The 27,803-nt window shown below is 38.7% G+C and overlaps 1 protein-coding gene across 2 annotated transcripts in view; it reads left to right on the top strand.

Annotated features, from left to right (window-relative positions):
• The first annotated feature begins 1,319 nt into the window (after positions 1 to 1,319).
• Positions 1,320 to 27,803, top strand: part of ADGRL3 (adhesion G protein-coupled receptor L3) — an 888,015-nt gene continuing 861,531 nt past the window's right edge. The window contains exon 1 of one of the 2 annotated variants that reach the window (XM_033214561.1): positions 1,320 to 1,994. The gene's annotated coding sequence lies outside the window, so the exon portion shown is untranslated. The remainder of the gene's footprint in view (positions 1,995 to 27,803) is intronic. The other variant, XM_033214562.1, reaches the window with a different exon arrangement.

The raw sequence follows: 27,803 nt of genomic DNA, 5'->3' as shown, positions 1-27,803 counted from the left end.
TAAGTTAAGTTTGAAGGAACATAAAATGGACCAAAGGCAGGAAACATTTTCAGACTCGGTACTTGCATAATGGAAATACGGAATAATTCGCACCTGAAAAAAATGAGACACTGGCAGGACTTTCAAGCTGATGTCGTTTACTCACCTAGGGTGGAATTGGAGAGGAAGACTAGAGGAGAAAGGAGGAGGAAGGGGGGGTGATGAAGAGTGGGAGGGGGAGAGAGAGGGAGGGACGGAGGAGGAAGAGGAGGGGAGAGAGCGAAAGAATGAGAGAGAGAGAGAGAGAGAGAGAGAGAGAGAAAGAGAGAGAGAGAGAGCGCGCGAGCCGAGGCGAGCCTCGATGCCACCGGAGAGGTACCCTTTGTCTGACAAACCCTGAAAGGGAAGCCTCTATAGCAGCCCTCCCGTTCCCACCTCCAAGCGTTTGCCGAACTGCTAGGTGGAGCCCGAGCCGCGGAGCCCACGAGCACTCCAGATCCGGGTTTTGCCGGTCACCCCTTTCCCTGGCGCTAGCCCCCTCCCCGGCTCTCCGAGCTCTCGCCGCTGGCCCGCCCGACCGCGGCTCATTCTGGCCTCTGCTTGGGCCCCGGCTGCGACTACCCCGCGCGCAGGCTGCACGGCCCCCGCGCGCCCGCGCTCTGCCCCGCTCTCGGCGCGTCGCCCCCCTCGCCTGCTGGCCCGGCACCGCTCGCTCCAGTTCCCAGGAGCGGGGATGCAGATGCTGCAGCTGGTCGGGGTAGGCGCCGCCGCCGCCGCCGCTGCTGGTTTTTCTCGGACTGCTGGTTGCCTCCGCTCCGGCAGCAGCTGCCGCCGCCTGTGACTCGCCTCCTCCCCTTTCTTTCTTCTCTTTTTGCCTCGGTCCTCTTCCTACGGGTGTGCGCGCGCGCGGGTTGCACGGTTTGCTTTGGCAGGAGCTCGCTCGTGTGTGCGCGTGTGTGAGTGTGCGTGTCTGGAGAGCGCCAGTGCCTCGCTCGCTCTTGGGGAGTCGAAGAAGAGAAAGAACCGAAGAGACAGCGGCGGCGGCGCGGAGCCCCGGGCTGCGCGATGAAGCTCCCACATGCCCGCAGCTGCCCGGCCCGGCCGGCGAGCTAATCAGCCACCCCACGGACTCGGGGCTCGCCGGCCCCCGGGACGCAGCCCTCGGCTGCCGGGCGCCCGCTCTTCCCGCGCGCCCCCTCCGTGCACCGGGGAAGGAGTTTGTGTGGCTCTCGCTCAGGCTGTCCGCGGAGGTTGCGGGCGTGAGAGGGGACCCTCGGCTGGGAGAGACCTCGGGAGGACGAGGAGGAGGACGGTTTGGCGGAGAAGCCACCCCTGGCCCTCGCGGCTCCCCCTACCTATTCCATCGCTCCCGCTACGAGGCGGAAAGGGGAGGACGTGGAAGAAGAAAAAGAAAGAGAAGGGGGTGGGGTGGGAGAACTGGATATAAAGATCGGCTGGGGGGATGGTGGAAGATTTTTGGTCTCTTCGGCAGCGTCTTTTCTTAAGCGGCGGCGGCGGCGGCAGCAGCAGCAGCAGCAAGAAGAGGAGAAGCAGCCCCAGCTATGACTGCCGCATGTTAATAGCTGTCTCTGGGTCCCTCGGCTGCTGCTGGAGACAGAGCCTGACTCCGAAGTTGTGCAACTGTGGACTGGCAGAGACATTTGAACCCTCTTTTCTCTTCCCTCCGCTTTTGCCCCCTTGGGGTGTGTGAAGCGAGGAACGTAAAGGAAGGCGAGCATTTGGCTCTCTTTTTCCTTCCCCTTTCTCCGTGGCTGTGTAGCAGAAGAAAGGGAAGAGAGACTTTTTGTTGTTGTTTCCTTGACTGGGGTCTCCACCCTCCTGCTGCTTTCTCTGCGCTTCTAGTCTCCTTCTTTGCCGCGTGTGATTGGGGGTGTCTGCATAGGGGCCGGCCGGTCTTTTGCCCCGAGATCAATGGCTGGATTGTGGAAACTGCACCCGCCTTCAGGTTGTTGAGCAACTGATGGGACGATCTCAGGGACCGGCGGTTACGAAAGGTAATTTATTCTTCGCACTCTTCGTAATAGGGGTCGCTCTGGCCGGGCGCAGGCTTCGGCATCTACCGGGCGGGCAACAGAGGGGGTGCGGGGTGCATGCACACTCGCCCTTCCACTCACACACTCGCCCTCACACACACACACACACACACACACACACACTCACTCATCCGGTCGTGATGCGGGGCGGGAAGGGAACCTCCTGGCTGGTGGGCGCTCGGGTCTGGCGCGGGTTCGAGTTTTTTCCAGCCATTCGGCGATTTGGCGGCGGAGGGGAGTGAGGGGGATAAGAGACTGGGCGCATTCGCAGCTGCACACGCTGGGGAATAGGAACAGTTCCCACCCCGTGAATTTTCCCTCCCCTCTCACCCCAGTGCCATCCCCTGGTGGGAGCAGAAAGCGGACAGGAGGGCGCCTTTTCTCCGCCCGGCTGGAACTGGTGCGGCTGGAGGCGGGTGAGGACTGGAGGACGAACAGGGTCTGGGTGAGAAGCTGGGCTCTGGGAAGATGGAAAATGCAGGTTGCCGAGCCCGGCGCGATTTTCCCTCGACGCTTGCCTGGAGCATCCGTGGTGCCCCCTTTTGCCCAGGTCGCGCCCCTGAGTCGTGGAGTCGCGCTACCTCCCCGCGCCCTGCCTATTATGTCCCCTTCACGGCAGTTTGGTTTAGACCTGCGTGCCCAGGCTTTGTTAAGCGGTTTTGACTGGAGAAAGCTTCCACTTTCGTGGGTGGCCCGGGCTGCGCTGTGCTGGTAGTGGGCACTGGGCGGGGGGCGGCGGTGTTGCACGAATCCGGGCGGCCGCGGCGCCAGGGCGGGGTGGGCAGAGCATTGGTGGTCGTGGTTGGCGGGTTACAGGTAGGAGAGAAGGCACCTCGGCGCTTCTCTCGGGAGAAGGGAAGGCTCCAGGCTGCAGCGGAGCTCAGAAGCTTAGGGTGTCAGGCCCCCAGCACTATAGGTGTGTGTGTGTGTGTGTGTGTGTGTGTGTGTGTGTGTGTGTGGTGTAGGGGTGGGGGCGACCTCCTCCTCTACCAGGGTTACTTGGCGGCGGAGTCGGCGTTTGAGTGTGTGCGCATTTTTGCGCCCCAGGGACGGCAGAGAGATATTTGCGGGGGATGCTGGAACTGATGCTACTGGAGCTGAGCTTGCTTATTGAAATCGCCTGGGATCCGCTTAACTGGAAAATCTGGTTTGAGGAGGCCACGGGGGCCCCCGCAGGGTGGCGAGGAAGCCTTGCCATGTCCCCTTCCCCTGGAGAGGCGCAGCTCGGCGAGATGCGTGCGGCGCGTGAGAGTCGCTGGTGCAGCGCTCCATGCACCCCAGATTGGCCCTGATGAGAACCTCATAGGGTAGTCATCTCTACAGCAGATTGAAGTAATCGAGTCCAGCCAGCATAACTCCTCGTCCCTGGAATTCTCTGGCCACTTTCCTCGCTCTGATAGAAACATGCGCTGCTTTTATTTATGGCCAGAGATATCATAGCAGTTGGGCGAACTCGAGCCTTGCGAGCCACCTCCAGGGTGTCTCCTCCCTGTGTCTGCGTGTGATCCCTGCCTGCGGTAGTTAGAGCACATTGTAAACAACGGTGTAAGCACTCCTGCCACAGTCTCCTTTAGAGTCGAACCTGCTGTCGTCTGTTGTGTTTACTTTCCTGGCTGTATTACTCATTAGGAAGTATAAGGCTTCTTGCACCTCTGATTTTACATCCTTCCAGCCAGCTGCTGGGGAAATGAGGAGACACATAGACTCTGGCAGGAAGGAAAAATTGCCTTCTGTGCTTTGCTCTGAAGTAAATAGGCGGTCTGCTAATTTTAGTGTCATATGGACTATCATCACTTGTTAAAGAATGTCATCGTAGAATCTGCAAATAAACACTTCTTTAGCTTTTTTTTTTTTTTTTTTCATTTGGAGACTCTCTTATATTTCCCTACGAGAATAAACAGAGTTTGGTAAGATTTCTTTTGTATATTTTTCCATCTGTAATGGTCCTAAATGATCTGGATTTCTGGTGCCCAATTTATCTGTATGTGGATTACAAATAGGATAGAATTCTCAGCTCTTTTATAATCACCAAAATAGGATACCAGATAATTTGTATAGGAGTTAAGAGGATATTTGTTGCTGAATTATCTCTCAGCTTTGTTTCGCCCAATTTTTTTTTTTTTTTTGTAACCAAAGCAAGGGTAAAGAATGCACAAAGATAAACACAGTTTACAAACTGTTACTTTTGCAAGTGAAACTGCTTTTTACTTTTTACTTTCAATAATTAAAATGTATTAAATTCCTTAGGTCTAGATTAGCTCTGACTGCTTTGGTGTTTGTTGCAAATACTTGTGTTCTATTTTGTTTTAAAAAGTATGGGGCTGTTAATGTAACAGGGTACTTTGTTTTTAGGTACAATAATTTCTGGATGTCTTCATTATTTTTTGAAGACCTTGACCTCTTGAAAAAGCATAGATTGCAAAAGACACCGAATCACTGATGCCTGACTTTAAGTTATATTTTCATGAGAGATATTGCTAATGGCCATCACCTAACAGAAAACTTAGAAAATTTTGATTTAATTCATGAGAATCTAGCTTCATGTATTTGTTTCATTTCTAGATGATACGTACTAAAGTCTTTATACTTGCAAATATTTCTGAAGATTAAAGAATACTTGTCCTCCCATTTTAGAAGATCTAATCACAATGATTCCCAGTCCTTACATTACAAGATTTGATCAGATCTGTTCTTTGTTTCCTAGCAGCATGTGTTCCCTAGCAGTCATACATTCCACAGGTCCTGATGTCATTAGAACTGTGTCTGTCAGTGTATTGTGCTGTCTTTAGCTGAAGGTGAATGTGTCAGAGTATTTGAATGCCATTCCATAGCTCTTCCTTATCACTAAGTATTCAGTAACCTGATCCATTTGTGATATGGTTGACTAGACTATTTCTACAAAATCGGGGTAGGAGGAATGATTCACACAAAGTTTTCTATGAACTATTAATGTTTTTTTAGAAAGAGATGTTAGGCTGCATCAGGCATCCCTGGCCTGAAGAGTGATAAGCCAGCATGTGATTTGCCTGATGGGTGAATGCTTTTGATGTCTCATTTTAGGTTTCTTGGTGTGATTATCGTTCAGACTGAGAGTGCTCCTCAAAAATATGAATGGAAAGTCTTTCAGAAATGATTTTCTTAATCATGATCTTCTTACAGTTTGCAGATTTAAATACTCTTTTCCACAGGGAATAATAGCAAGTATGGCACTTACTGGCTGCAGCTACAGAGGCTGGCATTGTTTCTACTAATTAGGAAAGGCAGTTTTTTTATGGATTTGATTTACCATTGATTCCTTTGTGTGCTATAGTCAAGGAAATCATAAATAGTAGATTAAAAAGACTATAAAATCATGAAGATTGAAGTTAGTCAAATAATATGATGCAAAACTGAATTGTTTTTCAGATTTGATTTGGACCACTTTAAGTGTTGGTTGAAACTCTCTTTAAAAAGGACTGCCAAGTAGAAGTGACAGTTACTGTTAGAAGTGGGGAGTTTTGGCCCAGAAATCAGCAAGGAAAACTGATTGCGATTTTCATATTTAGGATCAAACAGTGATTTTAAGAAATGCTGTGCAGCCTTAATTTAGCATGGTGTGAATGGCTAGAGCAGTTGGAATTTTAAAAGGATGATCTGTCCTTAAGTTTTGCAAATGGCTATTTTGCCTTCTCTTTCCTAGATTTGCATTATATTCAAAATATGCATTTGCTCACTTTGGGAGGAACCGTAAAGAATATGGCTGTATTGTAATTTATTATTTGTCCACAAGGATATATTTGCACTTGGATTATTATTATGTCTTCTTATTTCATGCAAATGCATTTCTTTATAGAATAACCAATTTTATAATTAAATAAAAAGTAAAACTTGCAAGTATGAGTAAGGTCCTCCTGATATTTTTCCTTGGTTATCTTTCTGTGTTTTGTTGGGTAGGGGTAGGAAGAGGGTTAGAGAGTTGTTGATCAATGAAGAGAAAAATCCAGATTTTTCATTCGTTGTAGTACATCGCAAGAATGTAGTGTGAGCATGCCTGTAAATAACATTTATGCATCTAAGGTGTGCAGGTTTTTCCCCAAATCTTTAATGTCGTTACTCTGATCTGAGTGTCAGGATGGCCCAATAAAATTAACTCTACTGCTGCATAAGAAACCAGGTGTAACTTTTTCCTTAGAATTGTGAAATGTGCATATCGATTCATAAGCACAAAATATAAAAAGAGAAAAGTAGCTGTCCCACTTGAAATTAATTGAACTTTTAAATTTATTTTTGGGGGTGAATAAAAGGGGAGAGTTTCTATATTTGCTCATAATAGGTTCTATAGACCTTGATAAATCATGTCTTCCTTATGTCTTATTGACACTTAAAACAGGAAGTTAGTTTCAATTTTAATGAATATCTTCATAAAAATGATTACAAATAGGTATTAAAAGAAGTGAAAATTTGGTCCATATTATTCAAGAATTTAAATGTAATATTGTGATGATAATCCTACTTACTTTGAAAACTATCTTTGGGATGGAAAAATAAATCACCCAACTGAATGTTTCTTTCTGCTAAAACTTCCATGTCAGTTTCTTTGTAAAGCAAACAATGCTCTTTTATCAGTGTTTTCAAAGTGTCCTCTGGGGAACCCTGAGGATCTCTGACACCCCTTCAGAGGAAATGTGAAAAGAAAACGTTTTTATAATAATGCTAAGACATTATTTGCCTTTCACTTGTATTCTTTAACAAGTGTTCAGTGGCGTTTTCCAGAAGGTATATGATATGTGATGGCATCATTGCTCTGATGGCATATGTCATATGTTCTTATGTATTCGCAAGTTTTAGAATTTTCCCAGTTTATCAATACTTGAATGGTGACAGTTACAGGTATAATAATCAAAAGTCACTTTAGAGTCTGAGTGCAGTGGCTCACACCTCTAATCCTGCACTTTGGGAGGCTGAAGTGGGCAGATCACTTTAGGTAAGGAGTTCGAGACCAACCTGGCCAGCATGGTGAAACCCTGTCTCTACTAAAAATACAAAAATTAGCTGGGCATGGTGGTGCATGCCCATAGTCCCAGCTACTTAGGAGGCTTGAAGCAGGGGGATCGCTGGAACCCAGGAGGTAGAGGTTGCCGTGAGCCAAGATCGCGTCACTGCACTCCAGCCTGGGCCACAGAGCAAGACTGTGTCTCAAAAACAACACAAAACAAACAACAAAAAAAGAAGTCACTTTAGGTCATTTTTTTTTTTATTATTATTATACTTTTAAATTCGGGGATACATGCGCAGATGTGCAGGTTTGTTACATGGGTACACACGTGCCATGGTGGTTTGCTGCATCCGTCAACCCATCATCTTCATTAGGTATTTCTCGTAATACTATCCTTCCCCTAGCCTCCACCCCCCAACAGGCCCCAGTGTGTGATGTTCCCCTCCCTGTATCCATGTGTTCTCATTGTTTAATTCCCACTTATGAGTGAGAACATGGAGTGTTTAGTTTTCTGTTCCTGTATTAGTTTGCTGAGAATGATGGTTTCCAGCTTCATCCATGTCCCTGCAAAGGACATGAACTCATCCCTTTTTATGGCTGCATAGTATTCCATGGTATATATATTCCACGTTTTCTTTATCCAGTGTATCATTGATGGGCATTTGGGTTGGTTCCAAGTATTTGCTATTGTGAACAGTGCCATAATAAACATACGTGTGCATGTGTCTTTATAGTAGAATAATTCATAATCCTTTGGGTATATACCCAGTAATGGGATTGCTGAATCAAATGGTACTGCTGGATCAAATGGTATTGCTGGTTCTAGATCCTTGAGGAATCGCCACTCCGTCTTCCACAATGGTTGAACTAATTTACACTCCTACCAATAGTGTAAAAGCATTCCTATTTCTCCATATCCTCTCCAGCACCTATTGTTTTCTGACATTTTACTGATCTCAATTCTGTCTTTTTTTTTTTTTTTTTTTGAGACGGAGTCTTGCTCTGCCACCCAGGCTGGAGTGCAGTGGCCGGATCTCAGCTCACTGCAAGCTCCGCCTCCCGGGTTTACGCCATTCTCCTGCCTCAGCCTCCCGAGTAGCTGGGACTACAGGCGCCCGCCTCGTCGCCCGGCTAGTTTTTTGTATTTTTAAGTAGAGACAGGGTTTCACCATATTAGCCAGGATGGTCTCGATCTCCTGACCTCGTGATCCGCCCGTCTCGGCCTCCCAAAGTGCTGGGATTACAGGCTTGAGCCACCGCGCCCGGCCTCAATTCTGTCTTGAGATGGTATCTCATTGTGGTTTTGATTTGCATTTCTCTAATGTAGGTCATTAATTTTTAAGAGTGTAAAATGGTCCTGGGCTAGAAAGTCTGAGAACGAACGGCTCAAGTAGACTTTTCTGAGATCTGCCTCCTTGTTCTCTAAAATGCCACCCATCCAGCCACATAAAGAGCCATGTAGGATGAGAAAATGATTTGATGTCCAACCTGTAAAAAGATAGGCAGGTTGGATATAGTTATTAATTATTTGGCATTTTCATTATTCTATTTCTAAATAATCCAGTGTAGGAAACTTGTTTTTAGACTTTTGTCCCCATTTATTGAAATGGAAAGTTTAAAACAGCAGATATGCAGCCTGATCTGCTGACTGCTCTTGGGAAGGCTACAAAGGAGTCAAGGGGAAAATATCTTCATCTAGGCCCTAGATCAAGATATTTTGATACCTAGAAAGGCAGAGTGGTGTCGAGATGAACAGAAAGGGACTCTGGAGTGTTTGCCTAGGTTTAATAAACTATTGGATTTGGGTTAAGATACCTGATCTCTCTACACTTTAATTTGCTGACATTTTTAATGGATTTAACAATTTTACCAAATTCACAGATGATTATGAAGATTTAATTGGTAAATCTATGCAGAGTCCTTAAAACAGTTCCTTGTGCATAATAATAGCATAATTATTTGCTACTATTATTATTACTATCATCATCATTATTACTGGGTCTCATGAGAGTCCTAGGAAACTTTAATCAATTCCCCATGTGATTTAGATACATAATTATATTTCACACCATTTTACAATATGACTTAAAATGTTGGTAAATTTTAAAATTTCATATAAAAGATAATCTTGACTTTATTTTACTCTCACACTATAAAACTCATGAAGGGTTATTAGCATTTTTTAGAGGAGGAATTAATAAAACACCTTTGTTAGCTTGAGCTAAGTTTGAAGTTTGATAGTGAATGTGAATGCCCAATTAAAACTAGATTTCAAAGACCCTAATTGAATATTTATGTATCTTGGGAATTATTAGACACGAAATCACTTTTCTGAAGTGATATCAAGATGACTCACTGTACTCTTAATCTGTTAATCACTATCTAAGCACCACAACAAGCCATTTTCAGTGCAAAGGATCCTTGGGGCAATTATATACTGTAGTTCAGTCTGTTTGTGAGTGGTGATATGTCTAACTAGTGAAAGAAGCTATGCATTCAGATTAGCTTTGCTAGATGCTAAAGTTTAACTGGAAAACTGTATAATATTTTTGAATGAGACTTTGGCAACTATTTGAAAACTCTAAGTTACAGATGTACTTATAAGTTATATACATTTTTGGGGTATATTCTATGGCTCGTTAAAATTTCTGACCCAGCCTATCACTATGAAATTAGTACTATAGCACTTTCCTTCCAGAACTTTGGTCCATTCTGATTTAGTGTTGTAGAAACTAAATTATCCTCCATACATAGGAATAGCTGGGCAGTATTTTTAATTATGAGATTCTCAGAAATGGTCTTTGGACTGAGAGTCACTTGAATACAACCCTAAATGTGCAAGTTTCTACCTCTGCTATTGCTATCTGTACAATAGAGATAATAAAGTCTACATTGCTGGTTTGAGTGCAGTAATAGGAAGTAAATATAAAAGTACCTAGTGGAGTGATTATTTCATGCATAGTACCTTTTTTTATTAGTCATAGTATTATTAGAAATGTCCTTGAGTACCATTATTAAGAAAACTTAGCTAAATCAAATATCATTTTCTTAATTGAAGAGTTCTTGATGAGCTGGGAAAATCAATAGCATTTTCTTAAGTAGTTGAGAAAGGTTCGAGTCTTGTATTTATTTTTACTATGTTGTTTCCCTCTGTCCCTTTTTAACCTTTTAAGTACTTCTTTCTGAGCTCCTCGTCATCTTAAAATGTTATGCTCTGCTCCTAATTCCCCATCAAAAATTACAATCCTGGCCGAAAAATATTTTTGACATCCACCAAATACTGTGTCCGAAGATTGACTTTAAATTGGGTATAAAATGACAGTAACAATTTAAGATGTTTTAAATTAAATACCCTGTTATCTTTTCACATGTCAATCATTCTTTAAGCTTTAACTGCATCAGAATTTTCTATAATGCTGTAACCATATCAAGTCATCATAAACGTCGAAGATATCAGGATTCTCATACTTTTAAAAGATATATAATCCCAGATTTTAAGTCTCGTAAGAATGCCATAAATGAGATAAACCTATAAACTTCAGATCCCAAAATTGCTTTAAAGACTAAATCTTTTGAAGGGCTTGTAAATGAGTCCAAATTTTAGAATTCACATCTGTATTTCAGTGACAGTGCCAATAACAGAAATTATTAAAATGTGTGACTTTTTCTATAATTATCCAGCATGTATACTGAAAAGGAAAGGATATGATATGGTAGGTGGTAAAAATGAATGAAAAAGTAAACTGCACATTGGACTGGACGACTGGCTTGCTAAATTGCACCAGAATTAGGTGTTTTAAAGTATGACTCAAGGAACTGAAAGCCGAGTAGAAATGACACCCCCTCCTGTTTGATCAGCTTGTGTTGGTGTTTACGCATCCCGCAGAGGCAGAGCGTGTTACTATTCAGGACAGCCCCAGTGGCTCCACAGTAGCCTGAGCCTGTGAGAATAGAGGAGAGACTCAAGCCCAGTTTTTGATGTTCTGCTTGGGTGGGTAACCTGAATACTAAAATGCATTCCATTGACGCTGACCCTGTAAGAGGGTTTTCAACAGTCTCCTGTTTTGTTTTGATTTTGTTTGGTTCCCCCCTTCCCCGTTTCCTTTTTCTCAAACTCTTCCAAAGACTTTTGGATAAAAGGAAATGGTCCTGACTGATGGTCATCTTTTTGTATGAGATTTTATTTCTGGCAAGAATGGAGGGGATGAACTGGTTTTCATTAACACCTTTTGTTTTTTCAAATTTTCAGTGTTCTTGGTTTGTCAATGGCTTATGGTTGTTGTTTGAACCTTGACTCAGAATACTGATCATGACTTCAAGGCGTGGACAAAGAACCTATTGAGAAATCATTTTCTGTTAACACAAGGCATGTGTGTATCTATAGCCTTTCTTTTTATTGGCTTTAAATGTTTGGTTGATGTTGTCTAATGAGTTTTAATTATATTATTAACTGTAGTTGGCTTTGGAGGAAGAGCTTAGGCAGCCATTTAAAAAAATTACATATAATCATCTTTTGAGGTTTAGACAATTTCAATTAGTTTTCACTATGATTCTTAATTTTTATGTGTGATGGTTAAATATTACAGTCATTCTAAAATGGTGCCATTTTATGATAGTATCTAAATAATATGTACTTAAATTTAACTTAAAATATTTAATAGAATGGGTGTTTTCACTATATCTATTTTAATTGCAAAGACACCTCCAGCTAGCTTTCTGCTGAACTGATTAATTTATTGGGAAGTTATTGTGTTTCTCACCTAAAGATTCTTGGGAAAGAGTGAAGTTTTACCTAGGTATCAGAAAAAATTGGATACCTCTAGGCTTCTGCTTCAGTTCCATGCCTACCAGTTCCAGGCCTACCCAGCCTACCAGTTTTCTTTTTCTCTCAGACTACTGGATTCATTCCCTTTCACCACAGTCTGAATTAAGTACTCAGTCTTACACTGATCTACTGTTGTCAGCTTGGTGGAGGCAGTAAGAACATTGCAGTTCCTCTGTGGATGAATGGATAGCTAGCTTGAAGAAGAAGAGGCTCAATTAAGAGAGGGATGTTGCTCACACAAAAAGAAAGAGGTGCTGATAGTATCTGAATAGTGATTCTTTAATAACTGGGACAAATCAGGTGTTGGAAGAATTGGTTAGGAAAATCATTGAAAATGGGTTTACCCTCTTCCTATAAGAGGCCAGAATGATCTTAGAAAATGGTTCCTTACTCACTCGACCAACAAAACCCAACAAAATTATGCAAATCGGGAGGTTCAAATCTTCAGGTTCATTTCAAGAGCACCCAAGTTATCTATGAAACTGCTCAAGACATCTAGTCTCTGTAGATATGAAAAGCCACCAAATATCTAAAAGAAGTCCCTTTGCAGAAGCAGTGTGCTATTTTCATCCTACAGTGGTAGAGCCACTGTACAATGGCTCTGTTCAATGCCAGATGGGAGAGCTGGACACAGGTTTGTTGGCACAAAGAGAGCTGGATTTTTTCCTGTACATGCTTAAAAATGCAGAGAATAATGCTGATCTTCAAGGTTTGAATAGAGACTATTTAGGCATTGAGTAGATTGAGATGAACAAAATCCCCAAGATGTGACATCTGATAGTGCTCATGGTTGAATTAACCCATGTATGAGCTTCGCTGGCCACATTACTGAAAAGGAACAAATTGTTCCAAAACCAGAAGTGGAGACTGCACAGAAGAAAAAGTTATGTCAGAAGAAACTGAAGAAACAAAAACTTATGGCATAGGAACAAATACAGCATAAAATAAATGCAAATAGAAGTAAAACCAGAAAAAGTGAGTTTGTAGATATGTATCCATCCGTTTGAGACGTCTAATTATTTTACACTTGCTGTGTACTCATTATGTCATACTTCTGATGAGAATATATGTTTATTCAAGTAAACCTTCTGTTTAGAGGCAGAGTATTCAAAATTATAACAAGTAAGATATTTCAGATAATTGAGCATGGATAACTTTATAGTTGCCTACAGCATAAAACAAAATGTACTTCAGTGTATCCAGTAGTGTTTTTCAAATGATAGACATCTAATATGGGCCCATTATTACCAAAACCAGAGACTGAATATTAATGCTGACACTTGACCACCTGAGGTGGCTTAAAGCTATTGTATGTATTGTTTGAAATACTCCTAAATTTATTATGTTACTTTTCTTGTATTCAGAAAAGAAAGTTATGTTGAGTTTTCATTTTCATTTAAATGTACCAAGTCAATGTAAGTAGTAACATATGAAGATAATTTGGAAGAATTTTTAAAGGTTAGTAGAAGGGCTAATTAGCAGAAATCTTATGTACAATGACTTTCCTTACTAGTGCAAATCCTCAAAGAAGAAGGAACACTAAAAATTAGTATGCTGTCAATATATATATATTTTTTTATGATTTGACGTTATTAAGCAGACTTGGCGAGTATTTCTTTTTCTGGTGCGTTTGATTAAATGTGTGATCTTATCTTGGTGAAATAGCCTGCTGGGCTGCAGACAGTAGTGTTCAGAAATGAAATTTGCTTAGAGCCTCTGAGCAGACATTTATTCAATGAGACCTTTCTTGAATAATAGATGATAGTGAGATAACAATGGTGTGTGTATGTATGTTTTCTTCCTTGAATTTAGGGGATGTTGAGCTAGAGCAACAACAACAGGAGAAGTAATGGGGTATGAAAGAAAGCATTAGATTTATATATGAGAAATTAACCTACTTTATTACAAATGAATGAACAGTCTGTATGAGGGACTCATAGTATCAATGTCAGAGGACTCTGTGTTAGCCCATATGTTTTGTTTTAGCAGTCCTTGTATGTTAATTCCTTGCCGGCTATTTTCTTTTAGCTTAGTAGAGGTTACTCTGGAATGAATTTTTCCTCAACATACATCATTTGTGCGTGCTTTTTCGATTCTACTTGGGTGCTGGTAATGGCAGAATTTTGATTCCCATTCTTTCTTCCTAGTATAGAAGATCATATTTAAATTTTTTTCTGATTATAGTATATGCTCATGTTGAACACTTTTGAAATACAGAGATACATAAAGTGAAAACTGAAATCACACAATATAACATAATATATTGGCATACCACCATGTTCGCAGAGATTACATCATACTTAATTTTTGCTTTGATTATCTGCATCTGTATTTTGTGTATGTGTTTGTTTTAATTGAAATGAGATTAAGCCATATTTAGTTTGTAGAATTATCTCCAATTTCTCAATGCCATTATTTTTTTGAAATCATTATTTTAAGTATTGTAAAATATTTCATAATGTAGATATCCTATGATTTATTCAAACATTTACTTATTCATGTGGGTTGTCATTTGTTGCTAGAATAAGTGATGTCACCATGATTACCCAAGTGCTGAAAGCTTGGCCTGTTCTCTAGTTTTTTCTGTAGTACAGATTCCTTGAAGTACAATTACTAGATCAAGGAGTAAATAATCCTTTGACTTTTTCTACTTGGTTACAGATCCAGATGCATCATTGCTGTCTGTATAACTGGTCCTCTGAAAGTTTTGGAAACTCTTAAGAATTGTTAACTCTCAGTTGTGTATAGTTCATGGCTACTAATTCTTGATTATGTATAGTTAGTAAAGTTAGTAACTTTTACTAAGTTTTTGGTAATACTTAAGAATTACTAATGCTCAGCTGTACATGTATGCCAATATATAAAAGCAGAGGTCAATAAAATAATAATAATAAATGGAAACTTACTGATTGTTAATATTTAAGTAAAATTGTGCCTTATGTCTTTGAATTTAACATATTACTAAAACAAAACCATACAACAAATTTGCTCCATGAAGAATTGAGTCCATCATGTGTCTAATATTTCCATAAACGTTATTAGTTTCTTTCACTGATCTTGAGTGGACCTCATATCTCTTAAGTTTATCTAAAGTATCAACTTAACAAAACTTTTTCTTTCCATACTTCTTATGGAACAAAAACAAATGGTGGTTTGGATTATTGTTCTAAAATTTAGGTATGAAAAGTAGGAGCAAATTATCAGTCAATGCATTTAAAATAAATGAAGTTTACTGCACTCCAGTCCGGGCGACAGAGCGAGACTCCGCCTCAAAAAAAAAAAAAATAAATAAATAAATGAAGTTTGTCTATAAAAGTAGACAGGTCAGAAAAGTAATTAAACAGAATATTTTGGCTTATAATAAGTAAACGTGAACACAGGTTTTGCTAGGTGTAACCTCAATTGGAGATCTGTCTGTAGAAATAAGAGTTAGGTACAGGCTGGATGCTATGATTCATGCCTATAATCCCAGTACTTTGGGAGGCTGAGACAGGACAATCCCTTGAACCCAGAAGTTTGAGACTAACCTGGGCAACATTGTTATACCCTATCTCTATAAAAATTATTAGAAAATTAGGCAGGCATGGTGGTGCATGTCTGTAGTCCCAGCTCCTCAGGAGACTGAGGCTGGAGGATCGCTTGAGCGGAGGAGTTCCAGGCTGCAATGAATCATCATCGCGCCACAGCACTCCAGCCTGGGCTACAGAGTGAGACTTCGACTATTAAAAAAAAAAAAAAAAATCAATAAAAATAGATACATAATGTGAAATGTCCAGTAGTGTTTAGGTAAAATTAAAGAGTAAAACAGCAGGTGGATAATGCAATTTGAAATCAATTTTCCAGTAATGCTGGTACCTACTGAATTTGATTTCATTGTAGTTCATTCTTTGTTCTGAGAGACTTTAAACAGTATCTTTGTGACTTCTGCTTCCAATTGTACAGACATGTTTACGATACATTTCTGGCAGTCAGAGTGGAATCATATTCTACTTTCACTATCGATATTTTGTTTAAATCTGCACCAGAACGTATTTATGGAACAGAGTTTAATGCTTGATAAATAAATGATTGAATAACTGCATGAATGTGCTTTATGGACCTAGAAGAAACAACTGAACATGAAAGCAGTTTTTGAAGTTACTGTTGCAAGATAAATTTAAGTGCCATTGAAAATTGCTCTGTACATGCACGTGCAATAAAGAAAGGCACAGAAGGAATCTTGAAAGCCAGACTCTGTGTTTTAGTTTCCTTAAAAATATATTGTCAAGAGTTGAAGTGACTTGCCCAAAGTGACATGGCAGTTTTGTAGCACATGCTGCCTTCTATTATGAAATTTCTTTTTTTTTTTTTTTTTTTTTTTTTTTGAGACGGAGTCTCTGTCGCCCAGGCTGGAGTGCAGTGGCGCGATCTAGGCTCACTGCAAGCGCCGCCTTCTGGGTTCACGCCATTCTCCTGCCTCAGCCTCCTGAGTAGCTGGGACTACAGGCGCCGGCCACTATGCCCAGCTAATTTTTTTGTATTTTTAGTAGAGACAGGGTTTCACCGTGTTAGCCAGGATGGTCTCGATCTCCTCACCTCGTGATCTGCCCACCTCGGACTCAAAGTGTTGGGATAATAGGCGTGAGCCACCGCGCCCGGCCTGGAATTTCTTAGTCTTGCACTTGAGAGTTCTCATTTCTGATTTCAGGAATGATGTTATCACTCTGTATCTTGTATCGAATTAGTCAGGTAGCTTCTGTAGGTCTGTTTCATCTGTAAGTAGAAGATAGGGTGGTGGGTGGTCCTTTTACCCTAAAATATCCATGGGATAAAATAAAATGGTAAAGCTTATTAGAATACTTCTGCTTGCAAGGTGTACTTCTCAGAAAAAAACTTAATAGGTAGTTGATGTTGTAAGAATTTTCACATTTCTTCCTTTGTTAAGAGCTAAGGCTCAGTATTGCATGTGGTAATAGCACATTTTAAAAAGATGAAATAGATTAAACCATCTTTTTGTGATGGCTTAAAGGGAAAGTGACATAATGAAGATGCTTTGCATGATTTAAAACCATTAAGGAGTCTGATATACTTTTTTGATATTTCTCTATTATTAAGGATAGTAATACGTTTTGTTCCTAATAAATGATTTGAGGATTGGTATAGTTTGTTATATCAGCTTTCTTTTTCTTATGTTTATATTCAATACTTGTTAGATTCAGAGCTTTGGGCCCATGGTAGTGTTACCTTGTATCAAGGCAATTTCAACGTTTCTTCATTTATAAAGCAAAAGTGTATACCTTGAGTATAGAATTCTCAGTGTCCTCCTTTTACTCCTTTTTTTTTTTCTTATGGCTGAATTTATTTATGTAAATTATTACAATTTATTATAAGGTTCAAACGTTAAATTGTGTTTAGTTCTACATTAATGAAATGATCTTTACTGGTTGGGCTTAATAAACACATAAATAGAAAAGTATCAATTACAGTAATAAAAATGTATACATGAATGAAAATCAAAGAGGAAAAGTAGAAAGAAGGGAAAGGAATCGTAAAAGCATGATTTCAAACCTTTCCTCTATGTCACACTGGAAAAGTTACTTCACTTCTCTATGCCTAATTTCTTCATGTGTGGAAAAGGATAAAAACAATACCTACCTTTCAGAGTTACTGTGAGGATTAAATGAGGTAGTGCACATAAAACATATTGCACACTGTCTAGATTTGTATAAGCACCCAATACATTTTATTATTTGTGTTAATTTTTTCATTATTTTGTTGTTGAAGCTGCTACCTTTTCGTAAGTGGGCCTCTAAATTGTTCTACTATTTTTCTGCAGTTCCCAAAATACTAGTTTCATTAAATCATTAATTTTATAATTCACTATTTATTTGTTAGCACCAGATGTCTGCAGGGTGCTGGGGATATGGAGCATAACATGGCAGAAAGAGCCTCTGACTTTATGGCACATGCAAAATCATGGAAATAAAGAGGAATTAAGCAATGTATCCCTCATTAATTAGTCATAGTTAAAATTGTGGTAACTGCTACAGAGGAAAAGTCCAGGATGCTTTGAGAGTTTAGCAGCAGAATCAGACCTTGTCTGAGCTAGGTGGTGAGTGGGATCTGAAAAGACTTCCCAGAGCCAGTGACATGTGAACTGAGATAGGAAGGTTGACTAGGTAGCCCTAGAGAATGTGCTCTCTTCACTTTCTGTCATCAGAAGAGCTCATCACAGACCCAAGCATGTTCTGGTGGAGGAGGTTAATAGAGCTGAGTACAGGGAGGAAAACTGAATATTGATGCCTTGATATGGCAATGGAGACAACAAATCTGAAAATTTTCCTTTACAGAGAAACTGAGTTAACACTGAGAATGTTTCAATATCACTTGTCTAGCTTTACTATTATATTTCAGGATGCCAGAAAATAAACTCTCTATTGACCATAAACAGTGGTCAGGCACTGAAGATTTGAGATGAGCAGGAATATGTAAGATCTATACAAATATTGAAATGAAGATTTCAGAGTTTAGTTTTGGAGATAGGCATCTGTTCGTATTGTGACGAGGAGAGTTTTACTCCAGAAGGTTGGTTCCTACTCATCCTTATCCTTATTTCTTCCCATCCCTATTGACTTACTAAGTACCTGGTATCTTTTGTCCCTGAGAAACTCTGTAGCAATAGAGAAGCCAGCTTTAGGAGTACCAGTGCTAAAGAAAAGGCTATGGTTATGACTCTATTTGTCAAAGAATAGCAGTAAAATACCAATCTGGAAAACAATTGTTAAGGAAAATGTGGTATTATTGTTTAGTAAAGAGAGTAGACTTTGTCTTCTTTTCACTGCTAGGATTAAGGTTATTATTTAAATTTGGGGGGACTTTCTACAGTATGTAATGATAAAGATTATTTCTTAATTATTTGGAACAAATTATTTAATACTAATAAATAATAGTGAAGTATGTTTTAAAAAATGATTTTTGTTTAGGAGTCTTTGGGCAAAATGTTAAGTAAGTATGGTTTAGGAAAATTAACTTAGTGAAATCAAATTTTTAAAAGAGGAAGAGTCCTATAATAGAAGATACTATATTTAGAATCATTAATCTTTCTTTTTCGTTCATTTATCAAGAAATATTACTAAGTGCTGCTTTTTTTTTTTTTTTTTTTTTTTTTTTTTTTGAGACAGGGTTTTGCTCTGTCACCCAGGCTGGAGTGCAGTGGCACGATCATGGCTCACTGCAGCCTGGACCTCCTACACAGAATGGATCCTCCCACCTCACCCTCATGAGTAGCTGGGAGTACAGGTGTGCACCACCATGCCCAGCTAGTTTTTTTTTTTTTTTTTTTTAAGTAGAGATGAGATCTTGCTTTGTTGTTTGGACTGATCTCAAACTCCTGAGCTCAAGTTACCCACACACCTTGGCCTCCCAATGTGCTGGGATTATAGGCATAAGCCACTGGTGTGCCCAGCTTGAGTGCTTCTCATATGACACAGTTAAACACAATTGTGATAAAGATTAAACAGGAAAAATACTACATTTTATGAACTGGTCAAGTAGTGCCTTCCTGAAGAAGGGAACATCCTGTTTCAAGGCTTAAAGAAAGGGACTCAGTTCTTGTGAGAAACTCAGAGGTTAGAGAACCTGGAACATAAGGATTGAGAGAAGTGATGTGAGATCTGGCTAGTAGGTAGTAGTCAGAATTTGTAGTGTTTTCTAAGGTTAAGTATTTTGGGATTTTATCTTAGGAGCAATGGGAAGCCATTAAAGGTTTTAAGCAAGGTAATAACAAGATCAGATTTTCATTTTAAAAAGATTATGTTGGCTGCTCTGTGTAGACGTAATTAGAGGAGGCATCAAGAGGAGCTGTGGAGAGACCAGCTACATGAGCGTCTAAGCCACTGCCCTACTGCTTCTGAGCTAAGCAGCAAAGGATAGATCCTGCTTCTTTCTGGCCTCAGTTGATTCATGTGTAAAGAAGTGGTCTGCATTGAATAATACCCATTTTGACTGTACTATGCTATACTCTAATTAGATTATAAAGATATGGAGGACCTAAATGAGATGGTGATCATTGGTTAAATGACCTCATCTAAACTTTACTATTTTTCACTGATCTACCTATATAAGATACGGTTGCAGTTATCATTCTGTATCCAGTTGTTTAATGTGGATTTATTTTTTACCTGAAAGTTAAAAGGCATTCTCTGGAGACTCATAATGTAACTAGAATTTTTAATATGTTTGTATTTTAAATGCTATTTAAAAACCATAAAGCCAGATGTTGAAACTGCATTTAATTTAATTAAGAAAGTTGAAACCACGAAGATCTTTCATTTTGTTTACAGTGATTTATTTATAAATACCCATCATTGAAGTCAGAGAATTCCTGTTTCGATGATACCTGAAAAGAGAGTAGTATATTTTTCTTCTAATAGTGGTTTAATATTCTGAATGACAGATACAAAATAGTTGACTATATTATTTAAGAACTTATGAAACACTTCAGCTTTTATGCTTTTCATTAATAATGTAAATATTTTATTTTCCCCTTGTGTTCTGTCCTCTAACTCATCATTGCTCTTTGTCATCTCTCTCTTATGGCATTTCTGACATTCTGCCATGACTTTCAATTATTTCTCTTCCTGTTTTAAAACTCTATGAAAATTTATAAAGTCATCTGCCAGGTATAGTGGCTCACGCCTGTAATCTCAGCACTTTCGGAGGCCAAGGCAGGAGGATCACTTGAGGTCAGGAGTTTGAGACAAGCCTGGACAACATGGTGAAACCCCACCTCTACTAAAAATGCAAAAATTAGGCAGGCTTGGTGGAGGCGCCTGTAACCACAGTCACTCGGGAGGCTGAGGCAGGAGAATCACTTGAACCTGGGAGGTGGAGGTTGCAATGAGTTGAGATGGTGCCACTGCACTCCCGCCTGGGTGACAGGCGACAGAGCGAGACTCCGTCTCAAAAAAAAAAAAAAAAAAAAAAAAGAAAATACAAAGTCATCAATGGCTGGAACTTCTTTTAGTCTTTTCATAAGCTAGAGTATTTGGTTATGAAAATGAGATTTGATTTTTTTGAAGGTAAGGGCTTAGTATATTAGATGAAACGTACGTGAAATGTGTCTTGTATGATTTAAAAAGGTAATAGAACAAGCTCTAATAACTTGTTTGTGTCATGATACTTGGTGATTTAGAACATGAGCTTTAGAATCAGAAGACTCTGAGCCTAAACCACGGGACTGCCGTATAGCAGCTATGTGACTTCGGGTCACTTCCTAAGTATCAGTTTATGCTCTACACCGTGGGACTGATTATATCTGTTCCATAGAAGGATTGTGAGAATTAAATTCAGTCATGGAACCTAATGCACGGGCAGAAGGTTTAGTCATTGTGAGATTCGGTTAGGAAAAATTAGTGCTATCACCACCCTTGCTTCATGTAGAAAAAGGGAGTGGAACACAGTGGTTCAAGCCATTTCCTTTTTTTCCCCTTTGCTCCTGCTCTTTTTGCAAGATTGACATTGCATTTTATATCTGCTGCTTTCAGTCTTCAGGGACTTCCATTTGGAATCATTCTGGCATGTTGCTTCATGTATATCAAACTGTCTTTTTTTATCTCTGACTTATTCTGAAAGGAATGATTATCTGGCAATTTGTGAGATACAAATGGAAGCCTGAAACTTATAGCAACGTCAGATAAGCACGCCAGAAATGCCTTTATTACTTATTTCTAATACCGCATTCTGTAGGCATATATACATAATATATGGACTGTAAAATACAGCTTGCATACTTAGTATTTTAGGACAGACATAGTCTTTCTTTTTCCCCAATGAACATTTTCCCCTAAATCAATTACTTTTAGAACTTGAAGAAAATTGCTTATTTTGAAAGTGACAATTTAAGAAAACAGTCTCACTATTGCAAAGAATTACTGTGACAGAGGCCGGAATATGAGCTCAGAGACCTTTATCCTGTGTTAACTTCTCTCTTATTGAATGCAATAGTTTCATAATCATGTATTAATAATTAAGGATTATAATTAAATAATATTTAGCAAATGTATTAGATATTATGAGGGAAAACATACAACTGACATACATAATAAAATAGTATAGTTTTCCAGAACATTTTGAAGCCAGGTTTTCTGAAAGCACCTGTAGAGGTGTATGAAGTAGGACTCAGTGTGTCTTTATATTTGGCCTGTGAGAACTTGCCCTTCAAAGGTAGGCTTGTAATATGATGTCAATATTTGTGTCCTCTTCAAGAACTGCTATTTCAATATAAGACATTGTCTGCTCTCTAATTACAGTATTCAAACGAGAGAGATACAATTTTAAGCCTCTCTTGATAGCTGAAAAGATTTTTTTTGAAAGGACATAAAAACCCTTAAGTTCTTGTTCTGGGTAACCAAGTATCATATTTTATTTGTAATCCTAACTGCTATGAAAGTGAATTGGTAATTTTTCCATGTTTTTGAGTCTCTTATTAGAATTAATACTTCTACAATAAGTTGCTTTACTATTTATTTATTTTTCTGAATAGTTTATTAAAAGAGCTGTTAAACACTTTGTGACATGTTTAAACATATTCAAAAAACTTATTTTGGATAATTTTATGTAATTGTTGTAGCAAACCAGATGTTGGGAAGTTCTTATTTAATCAGAGATAAAAAATATTCGCAATATAGTTTTGTCTAGCTGTCAGCTTTGATAAATGAATCCATTTCAATCAGCATGCTCTCAGTGAAAAAAGGAGGAGATATAATAACATTTTTCTAGCTACATTTGTTGAAAATAAATATTAATCTTCTATGTGGTTAAAACCATGCTGTGCCAACTCTATCATAGCCATAATTGCAGGGAAGCCTTTCAGATTTTTATTTTTATGAATTCTGGGTTTTTTAAAATCCTTCTGGAAGCATTGAATTAGATTCTGCTTTTCATTTAGATTATATGCTCATTCATGTTTGTATTAATCTCATATTGAGACACCTTGTTAAGATACTCTTGGATAGTTTATTGTCCAAATAGAACATGTGATTTGGTCAAGATTTTTTTGGGGTCCCAAACATAAACCTTATCTTAACCTTTCTTTTAAATCTGTTGCAATTCGTGGGAGAAGTTTAAATATATGTTTTTGTTTATATTTTATTTCAATTCATAATTGTACATATTTATGGAGTACATAGCAATGTGTTGATATATAATATAGAGTGTTCAGATTAGGGTAATTAGCATATCCATCATCTCAAACACAAAGAAATAACAAGCAATATTTTATATATTCCTCATTCTCTTTGGTTCTATAGCATTGGTTAAGACAAACTGCTTGCTTCTGTAGTTATGCTGACTTCCTAGAAAATGTTGCATAAAGCAAATCACTAAAGGAAAACAACTCTGGACGAACAAAACAAAACAAAATTAGGCATAAGGCCAGAAAAAATGTTAATTTCAAGCTCCATTGGAAATGCCAGTGAGAAGAATGACAGGGACTCATGTAAGTACAGGAACCAAACTGGTAAGGAATGAGGTTCCATATTCTAGTCTTCTTAGTGTATGGTCAAGAAAGAGAGAAAGGGAAATGCAGACTACAAAGGGAATAATTTCCTCCTGAAACAATACCAACAACATCATCTTCCCATAATAATAAAGTTTGATTTTAGATTTATATTTCCTCTTAGGGGTTCTTATGTGTTTAAAAGGAATTGTAATGAGGGGTTCGATATTATGGTTATAATTACTGATTTTTGTCAAATGTATGGAATGTTTGCAGGGAAAATTGTTAAGATAGTAGAAAAGTACTATGAACTGTAATAATTACCAGCGTTAACTGATTGTTCCAGTTCATGTTGATGTTTGTCTAGGCTATTTATTGAGGAAATATAGAAAATGAAGATTGAAGGCATCGTTTTATGTGCACCTCTAATAATAATTCTTAAGGATGACTGTCAGATTTTTTTTTTTAAAGTCAGATTATCTCTCTCATCTCAGTTTTATTGACACCCTCTTCAGAAAGCAACTTTTGAAAGGGTTCTTCTTAATTGCTGGATAGAAAATTGGTTAGAAGCACTTCACAAAATTCCCTTTGGAGACATGTTAGACTGCCAAGGGAAAGGGTGAAATGATACATACAGTTTTATTATCTTCTCTTGCTTTTATTATGGCATTCTGATGAAAGAGTAGAAAGTACATTTGATGGGCTCTCTACAGTTACAGATACACCCTACAATATAAGCAGAGAGTGATGCAAAATTGTTCTCTTACGGATTTCTCATTGGCCTCTTGTTTCAGTGGCTTGAGGAATGAGAAGTGAAACAATACTCTCAGCTTCTGAAACACAGTGGTTTTGAAAGTAGGTGTAGAACCAGATTGGTGAGAGGTGGTGTCTGTCGGTCAAATGCCTCCACTTGTGTGTAAGATTTATATGTCAACATCGTGGGTGTTTGCCCACACACTATGGGGTAACAACCCATATTTGATTTTTATTTTTTTCTCTAATGTTGAGGGTGTGTGTCTGAGTGTCAGTGACTTAGTGATTGTTTGGGCATTTTGGGTTACCTTGTCATTCTTACTTTGGCCAGTTTCTGTCTGCTTCCCTATGCCTTGAGAAACACAATAGAAACGACAATATAGAAGCAAGCCATCGGCTTCCAAGAGCAAAATTCTAACAGATCCCAGACTTTAAGTGAAGGAATGATTTGAGGACATTTCCAAATATAGCACTCTGAATTATGAGTTTATAAAGTGCTAGGTAAGTGTCTTTGTATTTGTTAACTGCTTATTTTAAATTTTTCATGCTTTGCTTAATTAATCAACACTTTCTATTCATAAAATTTCTATATTGGTAAATTAGAATTTTTTTGAAATAATTTTTTAGAATTATTAAATTTTTTAAAATTGTTAAATTCTTATTTTCAAAAATAATACTTACGTTTTTATTTTCAAAAATAATCTTCATGTATACCGTTTGGGGCCTCAAAATCAGATTTAATGAAAATTTCGTGTTTAATAACTACAATAACTACTTTTATCTTTACTCTTTATTTCAGCTTCCAGACAACTTTAAATATGTTTATGTTCCCATAGCTAAAATTTGTTGGGTGAACTCATAAATATTTAACATGTGTTTATGTATCTTAATTTGGGTCTTCATTGCCGTTAAATATATGTTGTTTCAATGTGGGAGCCACCCTTTAATTTTACAGTTTGATATAATAGTGGCCAGAAAAACTTTAAATGCACAGGTTTATTTAGGTCTTTCATTTTTAAAAGTTTCCAAATTAAAAATTTATTGCTTCTTACTAAAGCATTATGTATCTTTATGTATTTAAACTGAAACTGGGTCTTCCAGATTTTCTCTGGAGGAAATATAGAAAAGTTGGCTTTGTATTTCTTAAGGCCAGAAAAAGAAGTGTATGCCTAGGGGATGGTGTTGTCTAAAGTATGTGAGTAGAGGATTAACAATTCATAGTGGTCACTCAGAGGTGTAGACATGAACACACAACTGCTTTCTTGAGGCCACCTCCTTGAATTCTCTGTGAACTTGGTCCAGACTCAGCGCCCTGGCTAACTCCATGCTACTCTAGGCTCGCAGTCATTCGGAAATCCTTGGCAGAACCTGAGGGAAGGAATGGTGGACTCCAAGGGTCGGCAGACACCTTCTCACTGACTTCTCTGACTGGATGGCAACACATAACCATTTCTGATGTCTTCTGTAGGGGTGATGGAGCTTGAAACAGTCTGTACTCAAAAGGAGAGGGTCCTCTTATTTATTAAACTTCATCTTCTGAATGTAATGCCAACCATCCCTGTCTGCACGAACCCCAAGCATTGTGGAGAATGGGGAAGGACAAATCATCCCTCTTTTATGCTTCCTTAATTCTCTTCTCCAGTCTTCTCACTTCTAACCCAGGATCTGCTTTGTATTTTATTGGTGGAAAAGGAAAGAAAAATATAAATCAGCTTTGTCATTTCAACCTCTGATTATAATTCAATCCTGGAATTTAGTAATTTGTACTGTGGTAGTTTCAGCTTAGCTGCCTGGCAGAGCAGAAGGGCAATCCAATGGTTCCAGGGACTGAGAACAGTCACGTTCCTTTAGTATCCTATTGTTACCTGTGCTGCTTCCTGGATGATACTGTGGGCTCATTGGTTCCTAGCTAAACTTTTCTTCCTTGAGTTGATAGCCCCACAGTTAAAGGGCTATGTAAAACCAAAAACTTTAGAAACATTCAGTTTTGTATAGCTATTGTGTCAATATATAACCTTCCCATTTCTCCACCTTCCTGTCTCTATTCTGATAGGGGCATTATTTTTCCTGCCCTCATCCTCTTCAACCTCAGTGCTGTCCTGGGGTATAAACATATATCATGTAACTACGATTTAAATATGATTCATTATGTAAGATGTGTAAAAATCAGTCCCAATACCATAGTCAAGATGTATATGTGTCAGTAATTACAAACATCACTTTGTTATTCACTGTAGCAAAATATAGATTAATGTATATTAACAGGCGTCAGTTGAATAGGCATCTCTATTTTTACTTCCATCTGACCTTTCAGTGATACCCAGTTTCATTCCTGAGCGAAGCTTGCTTCATTCTTAAGGAGCCCAAGTCCTTTCTTTAGGATTCCCCAGTGAACAGTCAAACTGTTCTCCTTTCAGTGACTCAACTCCAGCTCCTTAAGTTCTCTGGATTTGGTTCCATATCTGTTTTCTTTCCTGGCCCATGGTCAGCGTGAAAATCCAGTAATATTTTCCTTGTCTTCTTTAATATCTTTTCCATCACTGCTTTGACCTTCTTGTTCTCTGAATTCTTTTGCTAAAGGCTCTCAAGTTCTCATTTTTCTGTAACAGCTCTCAGAGTATTCCCCATTCCCAAGTCTTTGTCTCCCCAAAAATTACCATCTAGAATTACCATCTAGAATTTATGATGACTCATCTTAGGTTACCTGTGAGTCACTTTGCCCAACTTAGAGTTGGTTCTCTATTGTTTTTTTTTAGTTCAAATAGTATCATAAACATTAACATTTCTAAACAATTACAATTATCCTGCCTTCCATCAGACATTAGCATAGTCCTTTCTCCTAGCATTATGAGGGGGTGTCTTAGAATCTATAGTTATCCAATTGGCTGTGATTAATGACTACTTTTTAAAAGAAAACACTGTGGGTTTATTTTAGCTATAAGTAGTCAGTCTTTAGGACTTGAAACAGCAAATAAATAATTTCAGTTTGAAGTATAGGAGACAAGTAAAATCTCTGTTCATTTCTTTGTTTGTTTGAGATGTCCCATTGCTTTCCACAGTGTCAGAAATCTCTTGTTTTCTGTGCGCATGTGGGATTATTTTAATGTTACCATTGTTAATAGCAGAACTCATATTTTGATGTGGCATGAATAGTGGAAGATAGTTCATTTTATGATATTTTTCAGGTTCTTGACCTTAGGTGAAATACAAAGGTTAGTAATCTCTGAATTATAAAGTAGGATATATGTGATCTCTATTTATTTGTCTTATTTTATGGGATGATGGAGGAAGACCCTAAGAAGTTTCTACTTCTATTTCAAAGTGCCTGGCAGAATACCTGAAGGGTTGCTCAGGTGGAAATGTGGCATGAAGTTATAATTTCACTCTACTCAGGATGGTTAGGTGTTAGTAGAAAAAAAAAAAAAAAAACTAATGGAAAATGGATTCTTTACAAAAATCCAACTCTTTGCTACTATCCCCAGAATAAGTGGAATGCCCTTATCTTCATAAATTTAGATATTTGAACTCTCATGAAGGATAAATGGGAAGGATATCCTGCTGTGAAATCATATTTAATCTCTTTTAGATATTTAGAATGTAATTTTTTTTATTAATCTTTGCTTTGGGAGTAAGCTTTATATCTAAATGATCATGAAATCTTTTTAAGTTATGTTTTCTGAAGCTTAACATGAATTATAGTGCCTAGCACATAGTAGGACATCATCATGTATGTTGCATGAA

Source organism: Trachypithecus francoisi, unplaced genomic scaffold, assembly GCF_009764315.1.
Source record: "Trachypithecus francoisi isolate TF-2019V2 unplaced genomic scaffold, Tfra_2.0 Lachesis_group1, whole genome shotgun sequence".
Classification (NCBI taxonomy): Eukaryota; Metazoa; Chordata; class Mammalia; order Primates; family Cercopithecidae; genus Trachypithecus; species Trachypithecus francoisi.
This window is presented reverse-complemented; position numbering and strand designations above follow the sequence as displayed.